At 41.2% G+C, this 27,738-nt stretch overlaps 1 protein-coding gene and 1 long non-coding RNA gene across 2 annotated transcripts in view; one reads left to right on the forward strand and one right to left on the reverse strand.

Moving 5' to 3' along the window:
• Positions 1-27,738, forward strand: part of snx19b (sorting nexin 19b) — a 167,133-nt gene that overhangs the window by 63,942 nt on the left and 75,453 nt on the right. The window lies entirely within an intron of this gene.
• LOC137301482 (uncharacterized) lies at positions 153-27,687 on the reverse strand. The gene is made up of 4 exons (XR_010958299.1): positions 27,627-27,687; positions 13,933-14,009; positions 9,346-9,625; positions 153-1,030 (listed from the first exon to the last, which is right to left on the reverse strand). It is a non-coding gene; the product is annotated as an uncharacterized lncRNA (long non-coding RNA).

Here is a 27,738-nt window from a genome sequence, read left to right on the forward strand (position 1 = left end):
GCTCTGATTTTGAATGCTGCTGCATACTGTGACAGGATCTTGTTTTTTTTTTCAAAAAATATATTCATAAAATCTGCAGCAATAAATACAATACAGTTGTCATATCACATTCCAAACATACACAATACAGATTATACAATTTGCAGGTTACACCAAGTACAGTTTAATGAACACATTGTACGTGATTACAGTTCATGACACTCAATACAGATTATTGATTACAGATTCATGACAGGTACATTACATCAGTTTGAATTTTACATTCTGCCTGAGGGTTTTTTTTCCCCTGATTGCACAGAGTTTTCTCCCAACAAGTAAATAGTGGGGAGGGGAGAATCTCTACTCTCTAAATATTTAAATAAGGTCAGGTATGTTTAAATATTGCTCAAAGGATTCAAGGATTCCCTAAGCACTTTGTAACCTGCCTTGACAGCACAGTGGATTTATACTCAGCATAATGTCAAACTCAAAACAGTGTAAGACTCCCTCCTGCAGGAAGTCTCTCTCTGCTTGCTCCACAGCCAGGTCAGACTCTCGTACTGGATTTGTACTGCAAGTTTAGCATTGGTGGAAAGTAATTTCTACTTCACACTGGCACTAAACATCCAAAAGCACCCTTAGAGAGGCAATTAGGTAGCTACACTAGGAAGTGGGAAAAAAAATGACATTTGTGGAATAGGAGATTGCTTTGAAGCACATTGTTGGGAAAGAACTCCACTCAGAACATAAGACTCCATTGATACTGGGCCATCAAACCCTGTGCAATCCACTCTTATCATGGATTTTACCCAACTCATTTAATATCCTGAAGAAAGATCCTGTAATCACCTTCTGCCTCATCAGTGGTAAATTAAGTGAAACTGCAGACTGTGTATCTAACCTTATACCCTACAACACTCGTCCTTGTCTGGTTGTCTTTCTTGCTGTCCATTTCCACAATCCCAGCAGCTCAGGAACAATCTTCCACCACAAGTCACCTTTATCTGTACTTGATCTGTTGAAAGTATTTGAAATGGCCTCATTTCACCAGCTGTGGATCAGAATTCATTCATGTGACCCAGATTTGTTGCTGTACTATTTCTTATTTTTATATTCAGCCACACATGTGGTGTTAATTAATACAAGTACAGGTAATGTTTTCCAGTAATACAATTTGCTGCATTATTCCTAGAATCTCCTGGACAATTTGGCAAGGGGAATTGTGTTAAACTAAGGAGACTTGCTTTAAAGGGGATGTGTATACATGCCCTCTTCTCTTTTTATCCTTGTTTTTATGTTGTTACAATGGCACCTCCTTATTTATCCTCCAGTAATACATTTGTGCCATTGTGTTATCTCCATACAAGGACTCATGAGGTTGTTGAAGACATCGACTTCCTGTATCATTTCAGTTCATTCAGTTTCAATATTTTCACTTGTGCCCTTTATATTCTTCTTAAAAATAATCACAGTAGGGTGATGTATAACATTGGAGAGTGGCCCAAGGGAAATAAAGCGTCAGGGCTTCAGACAATTTCATACACTGTGCAAATTATTATTTCTTTGTGCATTGACGGAGAATGATGCCCACTTAGCTCCCGCAGTTGAATCATATTATTTAAACTAAAGTCCTATTTTACTGGATAATTTTGAACTTCATTTTGCAGGCTAATAATATCGCCTTGTGTATGTTATATGACAATGTTTCATGGTTATTGTTTAATGCTTTATACAAACACTTTATAGTGATTCCACAATTCATTGCAAATAATTTAATTTCTTTCCTTAGTAAATTTCAAAATCTAATTTCTATAATTAAATCAACTGTGAATTTTAATTGCAAGCAGTCTTTTAATATTTTGTGAATCAATATCTAAAAGATCGAGGTGCACAATGACTTGGATGCATTAGCTTTATAACAGTAGCAGTACTTCCAGCATCACTTTGTTATAGCCTGCACTGTTGACCTTTTGGAAAAAAATAGCAATATGACCTATTACTAGTCAATAATCTTCACAGGTTTAACAAATTAGGTCAAAATCACTAGACTTCTGAACATGGGAGACAACATCCTTAAGCATTGGGTCAGTGTTCATATGTATGTGGACACCACCAGGCATTGCCTTTACCACCCTCCACTCCATGATTACTGTTGTGCTGCTTGACTCCCTATCTAACCTGAAGGGCCAGAAAGCCCTCCAACTAAGCCCAGAGCCATCCTGTTTGGTTCATGTCAGAAACTCTATACTCTAGCCCCTGATTCCGTGCCCCTCCCCCAGCTCCTTGCTTTCTGGATTACAGCCTTGGTGTCCTGTTCAATGTTGAGTTGAGCTTCAAATCTCACATCCAGACCATCAAGTCCTATTTCAAGCTCTGATATTTAGCTCCTTCTGTACCTACCTTGCCCCAATGCTACTGAAACCCTCATCCATGCCATTGTGAATTCTAGACTTGATTTCTTCATTACTGTCCTTGCCAGCCTTCCTAGGTTCACCCTACACAAATTCCAAATCACCCATAATTCCACTGCCTGCATCCTGTCCCTCAGTAAGTCCAGCCCATCTATCAGCACCTGCAACTGCCAAAGTAATGACTCAAAGTCATTGACCTCGTCTACAAATCACTCCATGGCCTCACTCCACCATACCGTTGCGATCTCTGCTGCATTTGAGCTCACACTCTCCGTTGTTTTAATTCTGGATGACTAGGTGTTTCCTCCTTCCTTCAGTTCACTATTGATGGCCGACCTTTCACCCATCATGGCCTTGATCTTTGCAACTCCTTCCCGAAACACCTTTACTTTGCTTCAACTCGCCCTACCCTCAAAAGGCTTCTGAAAACCTATCTCTTCGACCTCACGTTTGGTTGCCTCCCTTCACTCTTCTTCCAATCCCTGCTTGGTGTCCAGGTTTTTCCCCTTCTATTGTGAAGTGCCTTGGAATGTTTTGCTATGTGAAAGGCATCATTGACACCACAGTACATTAAAATCAACGTAAGCAAATTGCAAAAATGTTAGTTTAATTTTGTTTCGGGTAAAAATTTTAACTCTATTTTCTGTTTCTATTTTTCAAACATTTCACAGACTTAATTGCATATCGCCTCCTGTGATATTGGATATAGTAATTTGAAAAAAGGAGCCGCTTAACTGATATCTTTCTTGCCTGATTACAGTAAATATTAATTGTGAAAATGAAGGATACACAGTGACAGCTGTATTGGAAAAGTTTAGAATTTATACGTGAACTTAACTGCATAACTAGCAAGCCAGTTTTTGAGACAGGTTTCTATTAGCACTTAGTAAACCTCGAGACAAAAAATGTTTGCTAATGTTTTAAACTTCTAATATCTGGAGGTTGAGTGATTATTTTTTTTAAAAAAATTCAAGGATGTCATGGCCTTAGAGATTTACTAGAATGGATGAGGGACTTCAGTTATGTGGAAAGACTGGAGAAGCTGGGGTTGTTCTCCTTAGAACAGAGAAGGCAAAGGGGAGATTTGATAGAGGCGTTCAAAATCGTGAACGGTTTTGACAGAGTAAATAAGGAGAAACTGTTTCCAGTGGCAGAAGGATCGGTAACCAGAGGACATAGATTTAAGGTGATCGGCAAAAGAGCCAGAGGCAACATGAGGAAATATTTTTTTACACAGCAAGTTGTAATGATCTGGAATGCACTACCTGAAAGGATAATGGAAGCAGATTCAATAGTAACTTTCAGAAGGGAATTGGATAAATATTTACATTGAAGGGAAAAAATTTACAGGGTTATGGGGAAAGAGCAGGGGAATGGGACTAATTAGATAACTCTTTCAAAGAGCCAGCACAGGCAGAATGGGCCAAATAGCCGCCTCCTGTGCTGTACCTACCATGATATTATGATATGATGGCTCTTAAATCTGGTGTGTTTTAACAGCGGAGTGAAGCATATATGTGCTTTTCTTTTTGAAAAAAAGAAAGATTAGAGTTGATACAAGTTCCAAGCACCATGTCATCCATCACAAGGATGCATAACTCACGACAGAAAATGTCATTACATAATTAAAAAAGAGAAGTAGCACCCTTGCCTTCCATTGTATACAGTGCATTGGACTTTAGTGGAAAAAAGACTAAACTATGAAGGGTTGCTTTATTTTTTTATCATCAAAATGTTTGGTTAGTAATCAGAAAATATCACATGCACGACATGCAGATGTCGCAGTAATCCTAAATGACTTAGTCAGATCTTTTAATGTGTTTGAAGGAGATGTGCTTCCTGGGTGGGGGGTGAGGAATTCGTAGAGTTGATTCAGTACACAATGCTGGACAGAATTCAGCTCAAGGTGAGATAACTACTTTCTGTTTCTGTTTTTCAAACGTTTCACAGACTTAATTGAATATCACTCCCTCTTTATCACATTACTGCTCTTTTTGATATATTTTAATGACCTGGACTTTGGTTTACAGGGCATAATTTCAAAGTTTGGAGAGGACACAAAACTCAGAAATGTAGTAAACAACAATGAGGAGGACATAGACAGATTGGTGAAATGGGCAGACACATGACAGATGATATTTAATGCAGAGAAGTGTGAAGTGATTCATTTTGATAGGAAGAATGAAGAGAGGCAATATAAACCAAATGGTTCAATTTTAAAAGGGGTGCAGGACCGAGAGACCGGGGGGTGTGCGTACACAAGTCTTTGAAGGTGGCAGGACAAGTTGAAAAGGCTGTTAAAATGACATACGGGATCCTTGTCTTTATAAATCGAGGAATAGCGTACAAAAGCAAGGAAGTTATGCTAAACTTTTATAAAATACTGGTGAGGTCCCAGCTGGAGTACTGTGGCTAATTCTGGGCACCACACTTTAGGAAGGATGTCAAGGTCTTAGAGAGGGTGCAGAGGAGATTTACTAGAATGGTATCAGGGATGAAAGATTTCAGTCATGTCGAGAGACTAGAGAAACTGGGGTTGTTCTCCTTAGAGCTGAGAAGGTTAAGGGGAGATTTGATAGAGGTGTTCAAAATCATTAAGGGTTTTGATAGAGTAAATAAAGAAAGACAAACTGTTTCCAGTGGCAGAAGGGTCGATAACCAGAGGACACAGATTTAAGGTAATTGGCAAAAGAACCAGAGGCGACATGAGGAAACATTTTTTTACACAGCGAGTTGTTATGATCTGAAATGCATTGCCTGAAAGGGTGGTAGAAGCAGATTCAATTGTAACTTTCAAAAGGAAATTGGATAAATACTTGAAGGGGAAAAATTTGCAGGGCTATAGAGAAAGAGCAGGGGAGTGAGACTAATTGGATAGCTCTTTCAAAGAGCCGGCACAACAACGATGGGCTGAATGGCCTCCTGTGCTGTATCATTCTATGATTCTATAAACTGGAAGAAACCAAATTGATTTGACTTGGATCAGCTATTTGTTTGTAGAAATCACTCTGGAAGAGAAGTGGTATCCTTATGTGATCTGCTGAGAAATCAGCTGAACCTCTGGAGTAGGTTAGTAACTTTTGTTGTTGTTGGTGCAGATCATTTAAATATGCTCAAAAGAAGCTGGGTAAATCTGTAGCGAGAAGTGTACTGTTAGAATGTTGTGTCATTTTAGAACTCAGCAAATTACACTTGTGCAAAGATTTTCCACTTTTGGAAGTCACATTTGGAAAAATTCTCTCCCATTCCTTTTATCACAAATCTTATTCAAGTGGTGGGATGCTTTAAAACAGCCTAGCATTTACTTGCACAACCTAGCACAACCAAAGATGCTTGACAGTGTCTGTCGTAATATAATTTTTGGTAATTTGATAGTTAGATTTATCAAAGCAAGACTAGGTATTCTAGATCTGAAAACAATTTGTTGTGTGATTCAATTAATTGGAGCATCCTGTGATTTTGTTTGGGAGTACATTAGTTTCCTGTTACAAATTGTAAATTGGTAGGAAAAAAAATTCTACCTTTTTAATCAAATTGATTTATCAGTGTTGCATGCGAGTGGATTTAATTTTGTTGCTCCTGTACCTGACCCAGATTTATGATGGTCTCAGATTTAATATTTTTTTTATTGGCATTACAAACAGAGTAACTTCTGTAACACACATGGTGAAAGTTAAATTCAGACTTCAACTGTTAAAATCTGCAAAAAGCATCACTGTCTTAGCGTCACTCTTTTCACTATAAAAAAGGTTGTGCTTATTAAAAACTTGCCATCTGGCAAATTAACTCTTGTCTGACAATGGTGTTCCTTAGAGTTCAAAACATTGACCATTTGGCTGCACAACATTCCATGACACATACACAATACTTCTTCATTCCAGTTTTCTTCACATACGCAGGATTAAGTTAATGGAGATAATTATGAGGGACATTGTTCCTTTAAGACACTTTTCATATCGGAATGATGCTCATGCAACTTTCCTTTCCTGTGCCATAAAAAGTGTCCATCCAGAGTTTGGCTTACCATTTCTTTCCTTCCATTGTCAGCAAACTGGTCACTCCATGGATGCAGTTGCCACAAATTAAGTTCCTTCTAAAATATTTTCGAGATATTTTTAAATACTTTTCTGTCACGTTTGACTTAATTTTGGATGAAATTTCTTTTTTTTAAAAAAGTAAAAAATATCTTAAACCTCGTCATCTCGTCGTAGGGTTGAAAATGCTTTCACTTTGCTGATGGTAACAGCAGATGCCTAATGTGTTTGGCATTGAAGTATGGTTTGAAGGCCATTCAACTCTGCATAGAATTCACCTCAAATACCCCCAAAGATTGCATTGTACAGGGGGAGGGTTCTATCACATCAACCACAGTTGTTGACCTGGGTTGTTGGATAAGTATGTGGTAAGGGTGCTTTGAATCTTAATACTAGGGGCTATGAAAATTGATCTGTCAATCCTTGGATATTGTTTGCGATCGACCTCTTCTGTTCCAGCAGAGCTTTGTCAATCTGGAGGTGCAGTCAGCTTGGTATTGGCTGATAAAGAGCAGTATGAGCCCATGGAGCTCATTATCCACCCCCCCCCCCCCCCCCCCACATTATCCACTGACTGGAACTTCCTGCTGGAAAATCTATCGATTTTTCTGCAACTTGAGAACTTTGGTATCAGACAGTCAGTATCAATGCATTCATGCATAGTATCAGCTGGTGCCACAGGAGTAAACTTTGCACAAGTTTACTCCTGTGGCACCAGCTGATACTATGCATGAATGCATTGATACTGACTGTCTGATACCAAAGATGTTTCTGAATCTCCCTTTGTGATGGTCAGTTTTTGTGTGGTGTGTGAAGGTTGCTAGACTGAAGAAGAAAGTTATTTTTCTTATTGTGTCCTGTTTGTTTACTGAATAGCAGCATCCTCCTCATTCCAGGATAGCATTCATCCAGCTTGCAGTCCCTCTTTCAGGACTTAGTTTTTTTGTAAAATTGTTGCATAATCCTGAGCAGATACACTTATTCTTGTGGGTTTTTTTTCTGTCTCCCATGTGTTTGGCAAGAACAGGTTAGTTGACTGAAGGAAGATTACTTTATGCAGAGTGGGAAGGGGAGGACGTGCAGGTAGCATCGTAATATCAACATCAAATGGGCCTTTCTGGGTCAGTGTGCCTTTTGATTTTCCTCTTTAATAACTTGAGTTTATTTTTGTGGTAGGAGAAGGGTGCTTCCATCCAAAGCTGTATGTTAGGAAGCTAACCTTAAGGTCAGAAGCAAGGTAAGTAAATTAACCTTAACTTACTGCCCTGGCAGCCTGTTGTGATCTTATTTTTAAAATTTTCTCAGCCATTTTTTTCCCATCCTATCTCTCCTGCAGACATTGTCTTCTCGTTGGGGAGCAGTTCCATTTGCCTTGGTTGATTGGATATACTATGGTATACTTACCATATGTCACATCTCAAATTACTCATATACCATATCCCAAAATATTATTTTCTGAAAATATTATTTTGAAATATTTAATATTAAATATTATCAAAATATTATAATCTGACCATGGCCGGATTTAACAAAGAGGATGAGGCTTTGGGCTTGGGGAGACAGTGTAAGTCAGCAATTACAAGGATGCTGGGTGAGCAGGATATGTGCGGCAGTTTTGGACAAGTTGGAATTTATATTCAGCATATGTATGCCAGATAATAAATGCCATGACCTTGAGTCCATTATTTATGTGTTTTCCCCTTTTATTGCCTTGTAAAGTCACCCCCTGTTGATTATTGCTACTTAATTTTGCTAAGACATGGAATAAACCTACGTCAGGTAATTTGGCATTATAGTGTCTTGATACAGCTGTGGTATGAGCCTTTTCTTATTGCACTAAATGTATTGTTAATTTCATAGAGTAGAAAATCAAGTATTGAACCAAACTTTAGAGATAAAAAGGAAAACTACGAATGCTGGAAACTGGAGATTAAATCAGGGAATACTAAAAATACATAGAGGCCTGTCAACATCTTGAAGACAAAAGACAGATTACTGTTGCTGGTGAAGACCCTTTGTCAGAATTTGCCTGTTTGGATACTGATTAGACTAGTGAGATTCCCAGCATTTTACATTTTTATGTTAATACTTTGTAATATTTGATTTAGTACTAGAAGTACTTGCGGCTTTGCTGACGACAATTTGATGGTTATGCTATTAGAAGCACATCTCTTTCTAGCTCAAATCTTTCAATGTAATAAAGTAACAATTGGCAAAAAAATAGGTGAAACTTTTGAAAGGATATCAATCTACCTTACTGCAGAATGCATTTAGAACATGGGGATCTGGGATAAATTAGTGCAGGTTATTGAGCTGAAAACTTTATATCTCTCTGGTCCCTGTAAAGGTATTGAAGTAAGTTAGGATAATATTGGCCCTCCCGTGATTCCTAGTAGTTGTTAATAGAACAAAAGTATCCATAGTTCAGCAATAATTAGCAGTCTCTCTCAAAGAGGCTATAAAGATGGCTTATATCAGAAATGGAAATACAACCTATTTTAGTGAATGGTGCCCTTTCAAAGATTAAGTTAATGAACATTCTTGACAATGTGGAAACAGCGTTTCAGCCAGGCTATGCCTGATCAGAGAGTGCTTGACACCAGGTGCAAAACAGTGGAAAAACATTTAGTTCTTCAAATATTGGAAAGATTGGGGGAGCAAGACCAAAGTGTACTGTGCTCATCACACATTATGCAAGCACAGTCAGATGGGCAAGCCTGATTAATACTAATAAAAGAAAAGCTTATAACCTGAAATCCTTATGGGAAAGATGAGACATACTACCCATGTCCACTAGGGTAGCACACTCAAATCCACTTATTGCTACAGGCACCAGTATCCATCCTAATACCTAAATACTAAACAAGAACAGTTCAAAGCCAAGTCATTTCATTCATACATTTAAATTAGATGTCCCTTACATTTGCAGGTGGTTGGCCTTAGTCCCCGCAGTCTCTGGACTTTGCCCAACTCAATCTTCAGGCTGAGGTGTGTTTTCTCCTTGGCCGTCTCGTGACACATCCAGAGATTTGGAAGCGTGTGCCACCCAGCTCCTTGTTGTCACTCAGTTTGGAGTCATGGGAAGCTACAGGTGGTTGATATAGGTCACCTAAGCGAGGTGCTGCGGTGCTCCTGTGGTGCAATGTCTTTTCTTTCGAGCGTGAGTAGTAATAGTCACCATGATTAATTTGTGCAGAATTTCTTTTTATGAACAAATAAAATATTAATAAAATTCTACAACATTGCAATGTTAGGAAAAGGACACCAGACAACAATTATCCGAGCAATGACTCCTGCACTAACTGGATGCTTGGCATTGTCACTTCAATTTTGCGCCAAATACCCTTGTGAGTGCCTGTTGTCTTGTACATAATAGTAGAAGTCACAGTTCTGATGTCAGTAAGTCCCACCTTCACTTGATTCACTTACCTGGCTCAAGAGAAGGAATGAGTCTGATTGTCTCTCCTGAGTGAGTGCTACCACCACATCCATGACCCACAACCCTTGACAAATGTACAACTTAAATTGTCACAGAATCATGGGCACTGACTGACAAAGACCCCTCCCCAGACCAACTTACTTCAGATGATTGCGTTGCATCCAGATATTAACACGGGGAAACAGTTGCTCTTCCAATTTTGCGATTAATAGTTCTTGACCACTGACGTCCCTCATTTTCATCAGCATCAAACTGATCACAAACTACAATATTTTAAAAAAAAAAAAGACAGCTTGCACCTCTTCTAATGGGTAGTTATGTAAATGTGCGGTGAGCCATTCGGATCAGGAAGATATGATTTCTGGTCTGCACTGAATTAGGTAATCTCATCCGAGGGGGAGTTTGGGATGGGGTACTACAGTTAGCCTCAAATTTCCAGAGGGGGAAGGTCAGCTTGGGTTCCCACTCCTGATTGATGTTTGGTGACCTGGTGTGTGTGACTGTCAGGGGTGGGCAGGATTAGTCCGTGATCTGTATGGTTGAATGGCATGCTAGAACTCGATGTCTATGGGCACAATCAAATAATGGCTACTTCTGAAAGGTACTTGAGGGCTGCCAATTCCTATGGAACCATACACCGCCTGAGTTATGGAACCATGAACCAATATGAATTATTTAATTATACAACACTTGAGTTAATCCCTTCAGAAGAGGATGGGGAAAAAGAGCTTAAGTACACGTACCCAAAATAATACATTGACATTGAATTTTAACAAAGCTCCAGTTTCTAAGCTGAACTGCACAAACTGCCTTCATGTTTTTATGAGGTAGCAATTGTTCGGTGCATTGAATACATGGAGAAGTCTAAGTATGGGACAGAAAGGTTGGTTCTTAAAAGTATTTAACTTTGGTTTTGTTGCTAACGAGTGAATGAGTTGAGAGAGTGTTTTTCTTACAAGCATCAACCAAACTGGGAGAAATGACAGCCCTTAAATATATCATATTTAGTGTTCCTTCCCCGTCACACACACATGCACTCACCTCCTCTTTTATTTCAATGGGAGTTATCAGGCCATGACTTAATAATTGTTTCTTAACCTGTCCCATTACCACCTTCCTTGCCTTGCACCATCATCCCTTTTGTCATTTAATCACTCGTGCCCTCTAACCTATCACAGACCTTCTCTTTTGCTCTTTCCTCTCTTCCCCTCCCTCCCCCCTTTCCCTGGCTCTGTACTTGCTCAGAAACATTTTTAACACCTTTCAGTTCTGACGAAAGGTCTTCAAACTGAAACATTAATTATTTCTTTCTCCACAGATGCTGCCTGACTTGCTGAGCTTCTCCAGCATGTTTTTATTTCAGATTTCCAGCATCCGCAGTATTTTGCTTTTGACTTAATATTGAAACTTTGGCTGCCTTTAACAAAAAAAAATCCGTTAAAATCAACGGGTTTTACAAGGATGATAAAATTAAACTACCCAGAGTTAATACCCATAAATGAAGTGACAGCCTTCTAGGTAAAGGCTCATGCTTATAATATTCACCTCAAACACGATCCATTTGTTTTTGACTGCCTTTCTTGGTTTTGTGTAACGTTACTTCAGTTATTAATAGGATGGTAGCCAAGCAGCTACTGAACAATTTATAACAGCACAATTTATGTTATGGAGGGAAAATTTCAGAAAATTATGATGTTTTGTTATCATTAACTCATAGGGCTCGATTTTGGCGTCGGGTTTCCGGCGGGTTTCCAGCGGGGGGGCCCGGAAAATCCCGATATCCGGTCACGTGACCGGATCGCGACGAAATCCCGGCCACTTCCGGGTACCGCGCTGACGTGCGGGGCTGCGCGCGCAAGCCCCGCTGGTGGGAATCCCGCAGGCAATTAAAGCCAGCGGGGTTCCACTTGAGAGTACTTACCTTGCTTGTTGAGGTCAGTTAATGAGCTGAATCAGCTGTCAAAAGAGGAAGTGTGGGATTTCACCTGCATCGCAGAGTGTTTCCCACACTGGGGGAAACAGTCTCTCTCCAACCAGGCGTGTTGCAGCCAGCAGCCTGTGGCAGGTGCCAAGGTGCACTCCACGGGGGACAGCCCTCACCCACGCAGGAGGCCACCGCGTCACATAGGGCAACCCCTGCCCCCCACCACCCCCCGCCAAGCCAGAGGACAGACCGACACGAAACCGCAGCCCCAGTCCGAGGAACCACACACCTACCCTGCACAACCCCTCAGACCAACACCTGCCAGATGGGTGGTGTGTGGACACCCTCGGAGGACGAAGAGCATGACCAGCCCCAGCAGCCTCGCAGTCCACGCCGTCCGCCGCAGAGACGTGGATCTCCCCAACACGGTGTTGTTGCACGCCCACCTGCACAGCAGGAGGGAGGGCTACCTCAGAGAGAGATGCATCGCAGAGGGCACTACCCTCGCCACAGGGTCCACAGACCGAGGCGCAGCTCCCCGGAACTCTCCGAGCAGCAGTGCACAGGGAGGCGCAGATTCGCTCGACATGTAGTCGTGGAGATCTGCAGCCTCCTTCATGCCGAGCTGCTCCTGGCTGGCCCCAGCACCAACTGCTTACCTGTCGCTGCCAAAGTCACCACTGCCCTCCACACCTTCTCCTCCGCATCCTTCCAGGGTGCAGCCGGCTACACCGCCGATGTCTCTCAGTCGTCTGCGCGGACGAGCCCTGCAAATACACCTGCACCTACTCTGCAGTAACACGATGGGTGGCATCAGTGGTGGGTCCTCATAGTGATACCCAGGAGCGGGCATTATTGGACACAACGGACAGGATTCGCGGAGACATGGCAGTGGTGGTGTCAATATAATGTGTGCTGTTTGTTGCTCTGAAATTCAATATAGGTAACACCCATGACAAATCCTCAGACACCCTTGTGCACCCCCTTCATGCTCACGACACGTTTGCCTTACGCTGCCTACTGCACATATGTGATGCATGCCCTGTGGCTGCAGCACAGGTGGTGGCAGGTTGAGTGAGGCTGGCCGTGAGGGAGATGCACGAGAGGGTGAGTATGGGATGGAGCAATGAGATTGTATGAGGATTGGGTTGCGTGTTAGTGGCAGGATGAGTACTGGCGAGGTGAGTAGGTGGAGGTAAGATGAGGATGGGGTTTGAGTGGGTATGAAGGGTGATGTGACAGAATAGTGTTGGTGGTGCCGAAGGAGATGTGGGGTGGGGGCAGTGTTGTGGCAGACGGAGTGTAGGGGAAAGACTTCGTGTTCTCACTGCGGCTGACCTACTGCGGTCATTGCAGCGCCTCCTGCACTGTAAGCAGGTGGGCCATATGTTGGTGGCGCAGGTGACCCCCTCTGCCACCTCGAGCCAGGCCTTCTTGGTGGCAGAGGCAGGCCGCTTCCTCCCGCCCGCCGGGTGGAAGATCTGTGTCCTCCACCTCCTCCTCACCCCATCTGATGATACCTGGGGTGAGGCATCATTAAACTGGGAGCAGCCTTCCCCCTGGGCTGCTCCATGCTGCAATTTGTTCCATTGGTTGCAGCATCTGTCAGTGGAGGACTGCCCCTTTAACTAGAGAGCCTCCAGCTGACAGATCGTACTGCGCATGCGCAGCCCGACCGACGCGCAGGCCAGCGCCGTGGACCCCGGAGGAGCAGGTAATTGATTCCTATTAGTGGGTTGCCTGCTACGATCGCGCGGGCAACCCACTAATTTCGCCGAGCGTGTTGACCACGCTCCCGGAGGACCACCCGCTGGGAACCCGCAGGCCTGCTAAATTCGAGCCCATAGTGTCAGATTTATTAACAATTTTATTTAAATGTTCCAAGCTTGCCTAATGGCTGTGTTGGTAAAGGCAGTGACTAGCTGAGCCATGGAGATGAGAAGAGTAGTGGTTCAATTCCTAATCCACGCTGAGTTTGTTAACCTCAGCCCATTAGAAACACTACAGTTGGCCATAGTGCCCCTGGACTCGGGAATAGAAAATCAGCCAGGGTTCCTACTCCTGATCCTTATCCAGTGACTCCTGCTGGAAAGCGTGAATGTTGGAAGAAAGCAGGATTAGGCAGCCCTGGTGGCCAGTACTCACTGTTTAGGTTTGCACATGAAGAATGACCACTTGGACGAGGTACATGAGGGAACTGTATCCCAGCAATTGGTCAAAGCCTTCAAGAAAAAAGGAAATTTTAATGAAACAAAATAAAATTGTCTTGTCAAAGTCCAACTCAACACATCAAATGTAGCACACAAACATTGAAAACAAAACATTTAAAATAATTAACAGCTTGAGTTCTTTGTACTGTTTCTTGCAAAAGGTACTTCTCCACCATATTGCTCTTAAAGTTGAGCATAATGGGTCCCTCATACTTTTGCACCAGCCTGAACCTATTGGCAGACCAAGGCTACATACGTTAGCTAGAAATTACTGTTGACGATATTAGCTGACAAATGCTTAATGTGCTATTTTAGCAGAGGCTCTAACCCATTTAAAATAAATAGGTTTTCACCTGCATTAAAATAGCAGACTGTGAATGTGTTAAATGTTCGTCTACTAATATCACCAGTAGTAATTTCTAGGCTGTTGTGTACCTGCACCCATTTGTCCGATGCTGTATTTCTTTAAACTAAATTCTACCAAACATAACTTTCTTTCCCAGCACCATTCACGTTTCCCTATTTGAGAGTGTGGGCAGCCAACTTGCTCCTAGGTCTGCTGGTGCTACTCAGTTACTAGTCACGAGGAAATGGATGCAGGTTGATGGCCCTTCTCGTTGTGCTTACTTTATGCTCATCTCTTTCTTGATAGCTTGAATAGTTTGGGAATTAAACGCCTCTGGAACCGAAGCTGAGAATCTGTATTCAATCAGATCCTGCACTTCTGGGCCAAGGTAGCACTTTGAAGTAATAAAATCTTTGGCCTCAAGGGATAATGCTGCAATTGACATTTTGTTCCTATGTAAGGATCCTTTATTGTCAATATAAAATTCTCTTCCATATTAATAGGAACTTCATCTTATGCATCAATAGCTATTGGGTGTTCAGTGGCATGTGATGTTTAAAGGACTTTTTTTAAAAATTAATTTATTTCCATCAGTCTACTTTATTGACATTTTCGTGGGCTTTAATTGCTAGAGATCTAAGCAAAATTTGGTTGATTTATCTTTTGAATGCCATTGATCGATGTACAAAGCTGTGATAAGCTATAACAGATGCCAAACCAGCCTAAAGTAAACTAATTTGGATTTATTTGTGCCAAATAGAATCTTCAACCGTTCTCGGTGATGTAACCCTTCCGAGATGTACTATTTTAATGCAGTTGTACTTATTTCCATTAGCAGGCTCTGCATTTGTGTCCACTTTACAAATCTTTCTGTTCCTGCAAACTTTACTAGAATAACACCATTAAAAAATGCAAATTAGGACAACCATTAAGAACACTAGTTGTACATTTAAAGGAGTAGGCTGTTCTTGCAGTAAAATGTTACTGAGTGATAGATGGCTTTCATTGTGAATCCCTAACAAGTTGGTTGTTCTGGACAAAGCTGCAAATGGAGTAGAAACTGTAACTATTTTAATGCACTGTGTAAATTCAGCTAAGAACAAAGATATACATTCTGCTTACATCGCAGAGAGTGTTTAATTGTTTACACTTTTCTGCAGTCATTCGGATTCCAGTCTATATGTAGATGCTTTATGGAATTAATTTAATTTCAGCAAATCAGTATACAGATCAGCCAAGGTGCATAAGTAAAGCTGAAACAACATCCAGCCTTCTTTGCTGTTGTGTATGCAAGGGGTGATTTTTGCCTATAAAAGGGTTAAGTTAACATGAACAGATCAACTACTTCATACAGTAACTATTAACTGTAGCGTGCAATATAAAATTTCAATATTATTCAACCTACAAGTTATTAAACAGATGGAACTGTAATGGTAACAGCACCTGGTATTTTACTGGAACTCACATTGGCCATTGATTGTAAAGTGGCCATATTTCTTAGCATGATTCTGCTTTTTTATAACAACATGAGATAAATATATTGCTGAAAGGCTGATCCAGAACATGCTTGTCTATCCTTTTCAAATATCGATGCTGATCTTCCTCTGGGCATTTTAACCTTACTGGACTGGACTTTTTCAGTTAAGCCAGTCTCAAATGGCCTACACAACAAAAGTCATTGCATTAAAAAAGTAATGTATTGTGCGTCAAGATATTTTGGCGACATAATGAAAAGGTGCTATATAAATGCAAGTGTTTCTTCCTCTCTTTCCTTCCTTCATTGCAGATTGACACATCGAATTCGCGAGAAATTGTTTATATAGTGAATTATTTGTTCATTTTTTGAATCAATTTTACTGTAATTTGTACTTTCCCTAGCTAAATAAGACAAACAATTTTGAGTAATAATGGCTATAATTTCTATATTACATAACTAAATATGATATGATTTATATTGCTAGTTTATTAAGAAAACTTCAATTATAGGTCTGTCTTACAGTCTGTCCCAACTGCTTTGTGATTTGTGAGTTGAATAATAAAATAATGCATAACACTGAAGTACTTTTGGGAGGTGAGAAATGGTATAATTATATTATTTTCTTTTGCATGTTTCTTATATGCTTCCTGGATTTAGTTTAGCCGGTCCCAATTAAATAAATGGAGACAGAAAAACAGGATTTAATGAAATGGCTTATATTGTCTTTGATCTGTCTACAAATGCAGCTCTACATTTTATTTAAAGCTGATTTTTCACTTTTAGTTTCTGAAGAAGGATCTACAGTAATCTAAAAAGGTTTTTGGTCCACAAATTATGATTTGTACATCTGTTCTTTTATTAGCAGAAATTTTATATAATTATGATAATTATGTTATTTTCTTTGGCTTGATCTCTTCCACAATTTTATACGTGAATTGCAATATTATAGTCAGCAGTTTTTTAAAAAATTCATTCTCGGGATGTGGGCGTCGCTGGCAAGGCCAGCATTTATTGCCCGTCCCTAGTTGCCCTTGAGAAGGCGGTGATGGACTGCCTTCTTGAACCACTGCAGTTCGTGTGGTGAAGGTGCTCCCACAATGCTGTTAGGTAGGGAGTTCCAGGATTTTGACCCAGTGACGATGAAGGAACAAACAATATATGTCATTAGTCAGGATGGTGTGTGACCTGGAGCTGAATCTAGAGGTGGTGGTGTTCCCATGCACCTGCTGCCCTTGTCCTTCTAGGTGGTGGAGGTCTTGGGTTTGCAAGGTGCTGATGAACATGCCATGGCGAGTTGCTGCAATACGTTCTACAGGTAGTACACACTAGTATAGAGGCTAAATTGAGATGTCCTTGCATTTTTCAAAACAAAGCCTTTGTTTCTCGTTTTCATCTATAGAGTTGTGCAGGGGACTGCAATGAATAAAATGATGTACAATAAGAGGTGGTCATTTAGCACACTATCCTTTCACCTTTGGGAACTGGGTTTGAATCCAACCCAACCCAATCCCATTTCTCTGTTGGCTACCCTATGTCAATGAAATTAGATTATCTCAATCTGACTCCTTGTGAATTTAGATCACTGAGAGAGGCTGTAAAGATGGCTGTTATGGAAAATGGAAAAATTCACACTGATACACTGGGAACACTCTTTTGAGGTTTGGGTCAGTCGCGTTGTTAGCGCATAGTATAAGGATCTTTAGTTTGCATCCACCCCAACCTCAGATGACATCTGACTTGGGAATAATTAATGGTAACACTGGGTGCTAAAATTGAAAATGTGCTAATTTCACAGTACTGACATCCCTTTCATTGATTGGGATAACATTTAGCCACAAAAAACAAAGTTACACAACTTGCTGCACATTATTTGGAGTTTGTGGCGAGGGCTTCGGTCTTCCCAATGTTTAATTGGAGGAAATTTCTGCTCATCCAGTACTGGATGTCGGACAAGCAGCCTGACAACACAGATGTGGAGATGCCGGTGATGGACTGGGGTGGACAAATGTAAGGAATCTTACAACACCAGGTTATAGTCCAACAAATTTATTTTAAAATCACAAGCTTTCGGAGATTATCTCCTTCGTCAGATGAATGAATGACAACACAGAGGCAGTGGAGGGGTCGAGCGAGGTTGTGGTAAGGTAGAGCTGGGTGTCGTCAGTGTTTATGTGGAACCTGATGTTGTGTTTTCGGATGATGTCGTCGAGAGGCAGAATGTGGTTGAGAGACAGAAGGCCAAGAATAGATCCTTGAGGGCTCCAGAGGTAATGGTGCGGGAGTGGGAAGAGAAGCCATTGCAGGAGAAAAGGATATTCCTTTGTTCATTTACACTTTTGTAGTCCTAATGCCATCAGAAGCAATGTAACTAACTGCCCCTTATAACCAATTAACTAGCCAGAGTTTAGACTAGTTTGAAAGATAATGTGGGTTATCATATTGAAGATTTACCTAGAGCTCAGTGTAGATAATTTGGAAAGGAATGTGAATTTACATTATAATACAGATTCAGTTGGTTTTAATTGTTGAAATAACTACAGCAGCAATAACATGTTTTTAAATCAATTGACCTGAATTTGTGAGACCCGATAGGAACATTTAATCCCAACTACTTTAAAAATACATTCAACTCCAATTTATTGTCCAACTGGGGACTAAAAAAAAACCTAGTTTGTTCGCAACCTAGCTGCCAAATATGTCTGAGATAATCCTATCTCTTTTTTGACAGAATATATTTAGCAGAGCAAAATATTTACTTTCTTCAGCCAACGTGGCTGGAGCAACCATATTTTTTTGAAATGCACTCAAACCTGAAACCTAAGTCAAAATGCTTTCTGAGCTACTGGTATAAATTAGTTTCAGCTTAATTTTCTTCACCATCATCTAGTGGTTTTTTGCTTTACTTGGGGTACATTTTCATCATGTGCTGTGTAGCACTGCTTCTGCATGGGTGCTTTGTTCGTGATTCTTTTGTTTGAGCTAGAGAAGAAAGAAATTAATTGCACGTGTAAGATCTCTACTCATGTATTATCGTGGAGTAGAATACTGCATTTGAGGAAACTGGGACTTTACGCAAGTGTCTTATAGCTAAACCTTTGCCTAATGTGTAATGTTTTTGAAGGATTGGAGTGAAGTGAGTTTATAGTCTTGCGGCCATAACTGTGCTGCACAAAAACGGACTCCAAATCATCACTCTAAAGCAGCATATGTAGAAATTGTGATTAGCCAATAGTATATTAAAGTGCTCTCAATCCATACTCTTGTACAAGCCCTACTATTTAATCCTTTATTCTGATGAGTGAAAATGACAATGCTGTGCTATTCTATATTGAAATTAATCTGTAGTTATATTAACAATTTATTTTTTGTCTGTCATGAAATTTCCAAAAATGATAAAAACAGTTGCTTCAGTTGTATTACTGACAGTTACCCATTTTGGAGTATACCAACAATGTAGGTATTTTACTGATCCTCTTTTGGAGAGAAATAGCTAGTACTGGGCATTTATTTATTGCTATTTGCTCTCCTTGGGGTGGGGAGGAGGGAAAACCTTAGTGATTAGCATATGAAGGACCAAAGTTAGTGGTTCATAATCGAGCCTTTTGAGATAGTAGCATTTCGGTTGGAACATCCCAATATAATGTCTTTTTCACATTAACTATAGCATTGGGAACTGAATACATCTGATAGGCCTCTCAACGTTCTGACGTTCAGCAGGAGTGTCTGGTTCTCCCACCTCAGAACTGTAACCTCACAGTAATGGAGGACTTGCACCGATTCTATTGGTAATTCGCAGCTTCGCGGTCCAACATACTTCTCCTGCCTTCTCTTGTTTTTGGTGATGGAATGAAAGTTGTTCATTGCTTAATGATCTTAAGTAAAATGAGTTTGGCAGGCTAAACTTAGTGTCAACCAGTTACAAATCCACAGCATATAACTTGCCAGTCTCACTTAATGAACCTTCAAGGATGACTGGCATGGGGAATGGAAAAAAATGTATTTGCTGCAGAAGGGAAAGCTTTTTTCAGATTTGGGTTGAGACATATTTGGAACAAAATAGGGGGAGCTGTATTGTACGGCCATCTGTTTACTGCACCTAGCATGACCTTGATCCTGGGTGCTAAAAATGAACAAGTGTTGCATCTACCTGACAATGTGGAAAATTGCCCAGGGGATGTCCTGTCCACAAAAAGCAGGACAAATCCAATCCGGCCAATTATCACCCCATCTGTCTACTCTCAATCATCAGCAAAGTGATGGAAGGTGTCGTCAACAGTGCTATCAAGCGGCACTTACTCACCAATAACCTGCTCACCAATGCTCAGTTTGGGTTCCGGCAGGACCACTCGGCTCCAGACCTCATTACAGCCTTGGTCCAAACATGGACAAAAGAACTGAATTCCAGAGGTGAGGTGAGAGTGTCTGCCCTTGACATCAAGGCAGCATTTGACCAAGTGTGGCACCAAGGAGCCGTGGTAAAAATTGAAGTCAATGGGAATTAGGGGGAAAATTCTCCAGTGGCTGGAGTCATACCTAGCACAAAGGAAGATGGTCGTGGTTGTTGGAAGCCAATCATCTCAGCTCCAGGACATTGCTGCAGGAGTTCCTCAGGGCAGTGTCCTAGGCCCAACCATCTTCAGCTGCTTCATCATTGACCTTCCCTCCATCATAAGGTCAGAAATGGGGATGTTTGCTGATGATTGCATAGTGTTCAGTTCCATTCGCAACCCCTCAAATAATGAAGCTGTTCGTGCCCGCATGCAGCAACACCTGGACAACATCCAGGCTTGGGCTGATAAGTGGCAAGTAACATTTGCGCCATACAAGTGCTAGGTAATGACCATCTCCAACAAGAGAGAATCTGACCACCTCCCCTTGACCTTCAACGGCATTATCATCACCGAATCCCCTACCATCAACATCCTGGGGGTCACCATTGACCAGAAACTTAACTGGACCAGCCATATAAATACGGTGGCTACAAGAGCAGGTCAGAGGCTGGGTATTCTGCGGCAAGTGACTCACCTCCTGACTCCCCAAAGCCTTTCCACCATCTACAAGGCACAAGTCAGGAATGTGATGGAATGCTCTCCACTTGCATGGATGAGTCGAGCTCCAGCAACACTCAAGAAGCTCGACACCATCCAGGATAAAGCAGCCCGCTTGATTGGCACCTCATCCAGCAACCTAAACGTTCACTCCCTTCACCACCGGCGCATAGTGGCTGCAGTGTGTACCATCCACAGGATGCACTGCAGCAACTCGCCAAGGCTTCTTCGACAGCACCTCCCAAACCCACGACCTCTACCACCTAGAAGGACAAGGGCAGCAGGCACATGGGAACACCACCATCTGCATGTTCCCCTCCAAGTCACACACCATCCCAACTTGGAAAGATATCACCGTTCCTTCATCGTCGCTGGGTCAAAATCCTGGAACTCCCTACCTAACAGCAGTGTGGGAGAACCTTCACCACATGGACTGCAGCGGTTCAAGAAGGCGGCTCACCACCACCTTCTCAAGGGCAATTGGGGATGGGCAATAAATGCTGGCCTCGCCAGCGATGGCCACATCCCATGAATGAATAAAAAAAAATCCCCTTCCAAGCATGGTTGTAAATTCACTCAAAAAGTAAATTAAAAACCTCAGCAAGATAAGTATAGTACAGGATGGACACAAAGTAAAAGTCCAAGTTTTTCACCCCATCAGTGCTCCTTAATCTTAAGCTGCTCCTCAGAAGAGCACCATGGCAGTTTGAGAATTTGAATTCAGTTTTTAAAAATTGGGAAATAAAAGGCTAGTATCAGTAGAAGTAATCATGAAGCTGTCAGATTGTCATAACAACCCAACTGGTTCACTAAATCCTCTTAGGGAAGGAGATCTGCTGTCCTTACCCGGTCTGGCCTATATCTAACTCCAGTCCCACACCAACATGGTTGACTCATAACTGCCCTCTAAAGTGGCCTAGCAAGCCACTCAGTTGTATTAAACCGCTTACCATCTTCTCATGACAACTAGGGATGGGCAATAAATGCCAGCCTTGCATGTGACACCCACAACCCAAGAATGAATAAAAATGAGAGTGGGTAAGGCTGGAATAATCCATATGTCCAGTTTGCACATCTGTCAGAATCAGTGTGCCATTGCAGTAGCTGAAAAACTTACTTTTCGTATTTTGGTAATCCTGACAACTGGTAGTCATCATTCTCCGATTCTTTTAAAAGTTAGGGTGGTAGTAACTAGCTGTCCACGATTGGGCCACATGTCTATAAACATTTTCCACTTTCATATAAATTTGTCAACTGAATAACCTCAAAAGGCCAAACTTGTTCGGAGGCTTTCACAAATCGGAGCATTCTGTCCGATTAGTCCTGAACAAGCTGAAGACTGTACCCTTGGACGCTCTACCTGTACATTTTGTGCCCCTAAACAATAATTGTGACCTCATTGTTCAAACTTTCACTAATTTTTAAACAGGTGTGTGAATAATTTCAATAAATAATAAATTGATCAAATAAGTTTGGTTAGAACTTATTGTGCAAGACATTAATTTTCGGTGTACCAAAATACCTAATCACTAAGCCTTTGTGGAAAATACTTTTTCACTTACAAATAGACCACATGCAAAAAAAAATTAAAATTGGGATCAATAGTTTTCAGTAAGGTCTAGGGTCTGTGTGTATTTCTGTTGGCATTTAAGATTATTTTCAATTGATTTTCATCATTTTCTCTATCGGCATCTTTTTCATCTTGCTGTCTGGCTACTTTTCTGCTTTTTTGGTAGCTGTGTCAGCCTTATGGATACAGCAGGCTGGAAAGTGAGGCAGGAAAAGAAAAACTATAAGCACCGTACTGCATTTCAGTCTTTGTGTTATAATAATATTTATAGCCATGACCAGATTCCCGGCAGTAACAGTGTATTCCAAGTCACGGAATGTTTATTATTGTCAGATGATGTGCTTGATGTGGTCTGAAGGTGGCAACACAGAAACTGACTTTGTCTTGTGCTGTTGATCTGCATTTGGCAGCTTCACACACCAGATGCACTTGTATCATACCACAGGGATAAGCGGTTTCAAATTGCAGAGAGAGATGATAATGCTGAGTAACCAATATTGTAAATTACAAACATAAATGGGCTAGAGATCTTTACAAAGCAGACATCTACTTGAACTGATAAAGGGCCACCTTGTAGAAATGACATGTGCCATGTGGGATAGTATCAGTGCAGTCATTTGAAAACTGAAGTCCCGGCTTCCTCCTGTGTTCAGTGTATCAGACTGTTTTGATAATGTTTACTTCTACTTTACATCTGCAAGTGTTTTTTTTTTAAAAGGACACTATTTTGACTGCGGGTAGAGTAAAAAGAGCCAGACAATTGCAGTGATGCTGTCATGAGCTGGTGCCATTTATTAATGTGGTGGTGTGTGTTGACATGAACTTCGTCGTTGCATTGAGTGTTTGGGAAAACACTTTTTGAAGAACATTGTGCCACTTTTATTGCAAACCTTATATAAAGTATATATTTTTTTAAACTTAAGAGGCACAAAACATTCAACAGCATAACTGCAAATATCGCAATCTAGTCAGTAAGTCACTGTTATATTTTATTATTTATAGTAAAAAAAATTCAAGTTGCACCAGTGTATAAGCATTTGGTGGGTATCAAAGCATGTTCAACTAATAAACCATATTTTACAACATACATTGCACTGGGAAAACTGCAGAATTATGCATAATTGGAACAAAAGTAACAATGCAAAGAGCTGGATTTTCTTCCAGAGCAGAGTTGCCACCGGAGGTGATTTGGGGGCGGAACTTTTGGCCACTGCCCGACTCCGCTGTGTTTCTAACCTGCCTTATTAAATATGCAAGCAGGCATCCTGGAAGGATCTTTGCCACAGAAAGGGAGCCCGCTGCCTCTGCCTAGAAAAGTTCAGTAGCACATCAACCGGACAATGGCTGCAGTGCCTCAAGGAGGAGGAGGATGTCTTAAATTGAGCAGAAGCCAAAGATTTTTTTAAAATTTAAAAATGAGACTATTACTGAGCCACGGGCCATCCAGCTGTAAGTAAGGGGACCTTGAGGAAGGAAAGTGCCGACAACTAAGCCCTATCCCTCCAACACTGGCAATAGGGGGCTTTCCGCGGCTGCCTCAGGATGTACTGCCACTCCTCTGATTGCCTCTATGGGGTTGGTGGTAATTGAAGTTGAAACTAACTAGTAAAAATGGAACAGATGACTGAGGAGGATTCTCGGTGGTGCTAGCACGGGTGGGAATCCGGTGGCAGGCCTCTGTCCCATTTTGCTCCCCACTTTGCCATTATACTGCCTGATTTCGGGCAGTATTGTGGAGGAAAATCCAGCCCAAAGTATCACAAATATCGAGAACAAAATAACATAGTTTACTCCTCTTAATTCAAAGTTGTTAATGCAATTATCCAATAATTAATTTTGTTTAGCACTAAACTCCCACCTTGCTGTGGTACTTATGTTGCTTATTCATGTTTTTGGATGATTTAGTTTTGTTAGTGCAAAGAATGACCAAATTATCAGGAATAGGCTAGAATTTTTCTCCCACTCTGCAGCCAGCAGAGGGCACAATCATGCTTTGGAGAAACAGCAGATCCCTTTATGTCTAAGCTACAAAAAATGATCTGTTCGTTTAACACCAAGTTTTTTAAACCACGAAACCAGTGAAACAAGAAAGTTGAATTGAACAGTCCCTCCTATTCGAAGTTATGTTTAAGGAAATTTTGATACGAGATTAAAATTAAAACAAATAAACTGTAAATTGTGTGGGGTTTTGCCAGTTCCAAAACTGGAAATGATTGTAATAGCTTTCTGGGTACAGCTTTGAAGAAAAAGAACAAAATGACGCCATCCTCTTATCTAAACGGATGGATGAAATGTGTAGGTTTTAACACTTTACTGCTTACCGTCGGAAATGAACCAATGTAAGCCATAGATGTCGGGGAAACTTTCATCTTGTCCACAATTAGAAAGAGGACAGGGTTTTCCTTTTAGTTGAAGGGGTTAGAGCTTAGAAATTACACTGTACGATATTACCTTTTGAATGGTTAGTCAACTTCATTGGCTATTTTAGCAGAGGCAATAAATGGTTTAACAACTTAATTACAATAGTGTTCAGAGTAATTTTATTCAAATCCATTAAGCATTTGTATTATTGCAAGACAGCTATACATAATGACATTTTAAAACCCGGTATTCATTTTAACTTAAATAAAATGACTAGTTTTCAGTGGGGCCCTGTGGTGGGAAAATAGTACCATTTAAACTGTAAAAAGAAATATTATAAATATATCCAGCATTTGGATTTCATATATGGTATAAGAGGCTCAAGCTGTGGACAAGTATGTGCCAAAGAACAGTTCACCATTTGTGCAACCTCCACGAGAAACCTCGAGCATCACTTATGATAGATTCAAAGGCATCTCCTGCCTCCTTTCAGCTGCCAGGTTTCCCAAGCCTTGGGAAACCCAGCCTGCAGCCATTAAATTCAAATGGCTCCCAAAATTTGAGGAATGGAGCCTCATTTAATATTATAATCATAAGTCACCCGGTCCGGATGGGATGCATCCTAGGTTGCTGAGGGAAGTAAGGGTGGAAATTGCGGAGGTACTGGCCATAATCTTACAAACGTTCTTAGATACAGGGATGCCAGAGGACTAGAGAATTGCAAATGTTACACCCTTATTCAAAAAAGGGTGTAAGGATAAACCCAGCAATTATAGGCCAGTCAGTTTAGCCTGGTGGTGGGGAAACTTTTCGAAACGATAATCCGGGACAGAATTAACAGTCACTTGGACGAGGGTAGATTGATTAAAGGCAAATCGTGTTTAACTAACATGATAGAGTTTTTTGATGAGGTAACAGAGAGGGTAGATGAGGGCAAAGCAGTTGATGTGGTGTATATGGACTTTCAAAAGGCGTTTGATAAAGTGCCGCACGGTAGGCCTATCATCAAGATTGCGGCCCATGGAATAAAGGGGGCAGTAGAAACATGGATACAGAATTGGCTAAGGGACGAGAAACAGAGAGTAGTGGTCAATGGTTGTTTTTCAGACTGGCGGGTGGTGTACAGTGGTGTTCCCCAGGGGTCAGTGCTGGGACCACTGCTTTTCTTGATATATACTAATGACTTGGACTTGGTATTCGAGGGCACAATTTCACAATTTGCAGATGACACAAAACTTGGAAGGGTAGTAAACAGTGAGGAGGATAGTGATAGACTTCAAGAGGATATAGACAGGCTGGTGGCATGGGCAGATGAAATTTAACGCAGAAAAATGCGAAGTGATACATTTCAGTAGGAAGAATGAGGAGAGGCAATGTAAATTAAATGCTACAATTCTAAAGCGGGTGCAGGAACCGAGAGACCTGGGGGTAAATGTGCATAAATCGTTGAAGGTGGCAGGGCAGGTTGAGAAAGTGGTTAAAAAAGCATCCGGGATCCTGGGCTTTATAAATAGCCATGATGTGGAGATGCCGGTGATGGACTGGGGTGGACAAATGTAAGGAATCTTACAACACCAGGTTATAGTCCAACAGTTTTATTTGAAAATCACAAGCTTTTGGAGGCTTTCTCCTTTGTATAGAGTACAATAGAGGCATAGTGTACAATAGTGTGGAAGTCATGATGAACCTTTATAAAACACTGGTTCAGCCAAAACTGGAGTATTGTGTCCAGTTGTGGGCACCGCGCTTCAGGAAAGATGTGAAGGCCTCAGAAAGGGTGCAGAAGAGATTTACTAGAATGATTCCAGGGATGAGGGACTTTAGTTACGTGGATAGACTGGAGAAGCTGGGGTTGTTCTCCTTGGAACGGAGGAGATTTGATTGAGGTATTTAAACTCATGAAGGGTCCAGACAGAGTAGATGGAGAGAAATTGTTCCCATTGGCGGAAGGTCAAGGACCAGAGGACATAGATTTAAGGTGATTGGCAAAAGAACCAAAGGTGACACGAGAAAAAACTTTTTTACACACCGAGTGGTTAGGATCCGGAATGCACTGCCTGAGGAGGTGGTGGAGGCAGATTCAATCATGGCCTTCAAAAGGGAACTGGATAAGTACTTGAAAGGAAAAAATTTGCAGGGCTACGGGGAAAGGGCGGGGGAGTGGGCCTAGCTGGATTGCTCTTGCATAGAGCCGGCGCGGACTTGATGAGCCGAATGGCCTTCTTCCATGCTGGAACCTTTCTATGATTCTATGACCCGCCTCTCTGGAGCGGGTTACTCAGACGTCGCCAAACCCACCGCGGTAAAACCGGAAGTAGGCGCGGCGGGTTGGGGTCGGGTTTCACATTTTTAACAATTTAACATGACCCTCTCCCGCACGCCGTGGGGGAGGGGGGTGAGCGGGTGGTTAAAATTCCCCATAAGTATTATATGGTTATCGTTCTTAGAAAATGGGTGAAATGATGCACTCTGTGAGATTTAATTTTAGATTTCTACATATAAATCTCATCGATGATTGGAAAAAAGATACAATTTGACTTTAAAACGTCTGTTGTTGTAAACTCTCCAGTATTTTTATTCAGTGCTTTTTCAGTGTTATAACTGCCATGTATAATTTCAACGGTGTAAAATTACTGTGTTTCTCAAAATATATGTGCACAGTTTCAACAAAACTGAATGTACCATCGCCTTAAACCGCTCTACTAACAAAATTTGCTCCAAGTGGGTACTGAAAACCTATTGTCTAGATCTAAAACTTCAAATAGTTAGAGCTTAAGACCTTTACACTACTAAATTCTGTCATAAAAAGAGAGCATATTGCACTTACAGTATGTGTACTTGGCAGCTAGTTCTGAAATGACCCTGCTCGCTTCAGGCTAGGAGGTGGTACTGTTTTAAAGAAATTATTTTATGGGTAGACATGTGACACTGAATAAACA

Source organism: Heptranchias perlo, chromosome 33 (genome assembly GCF_035084215.1).
Source record: "Heptranchias perlo isolate sHepPer1 chromosome 33, sHepPer1.hap1, whole genome shotgun sequence".
Taxonomy (NCBI): domain Eukaryota; kingdom Metazoa; phylum Chordata; class Chondrichthyes; order Hexanchiformes; family Hexanchidae; genus Heptranchias; species Heptranchias perlo.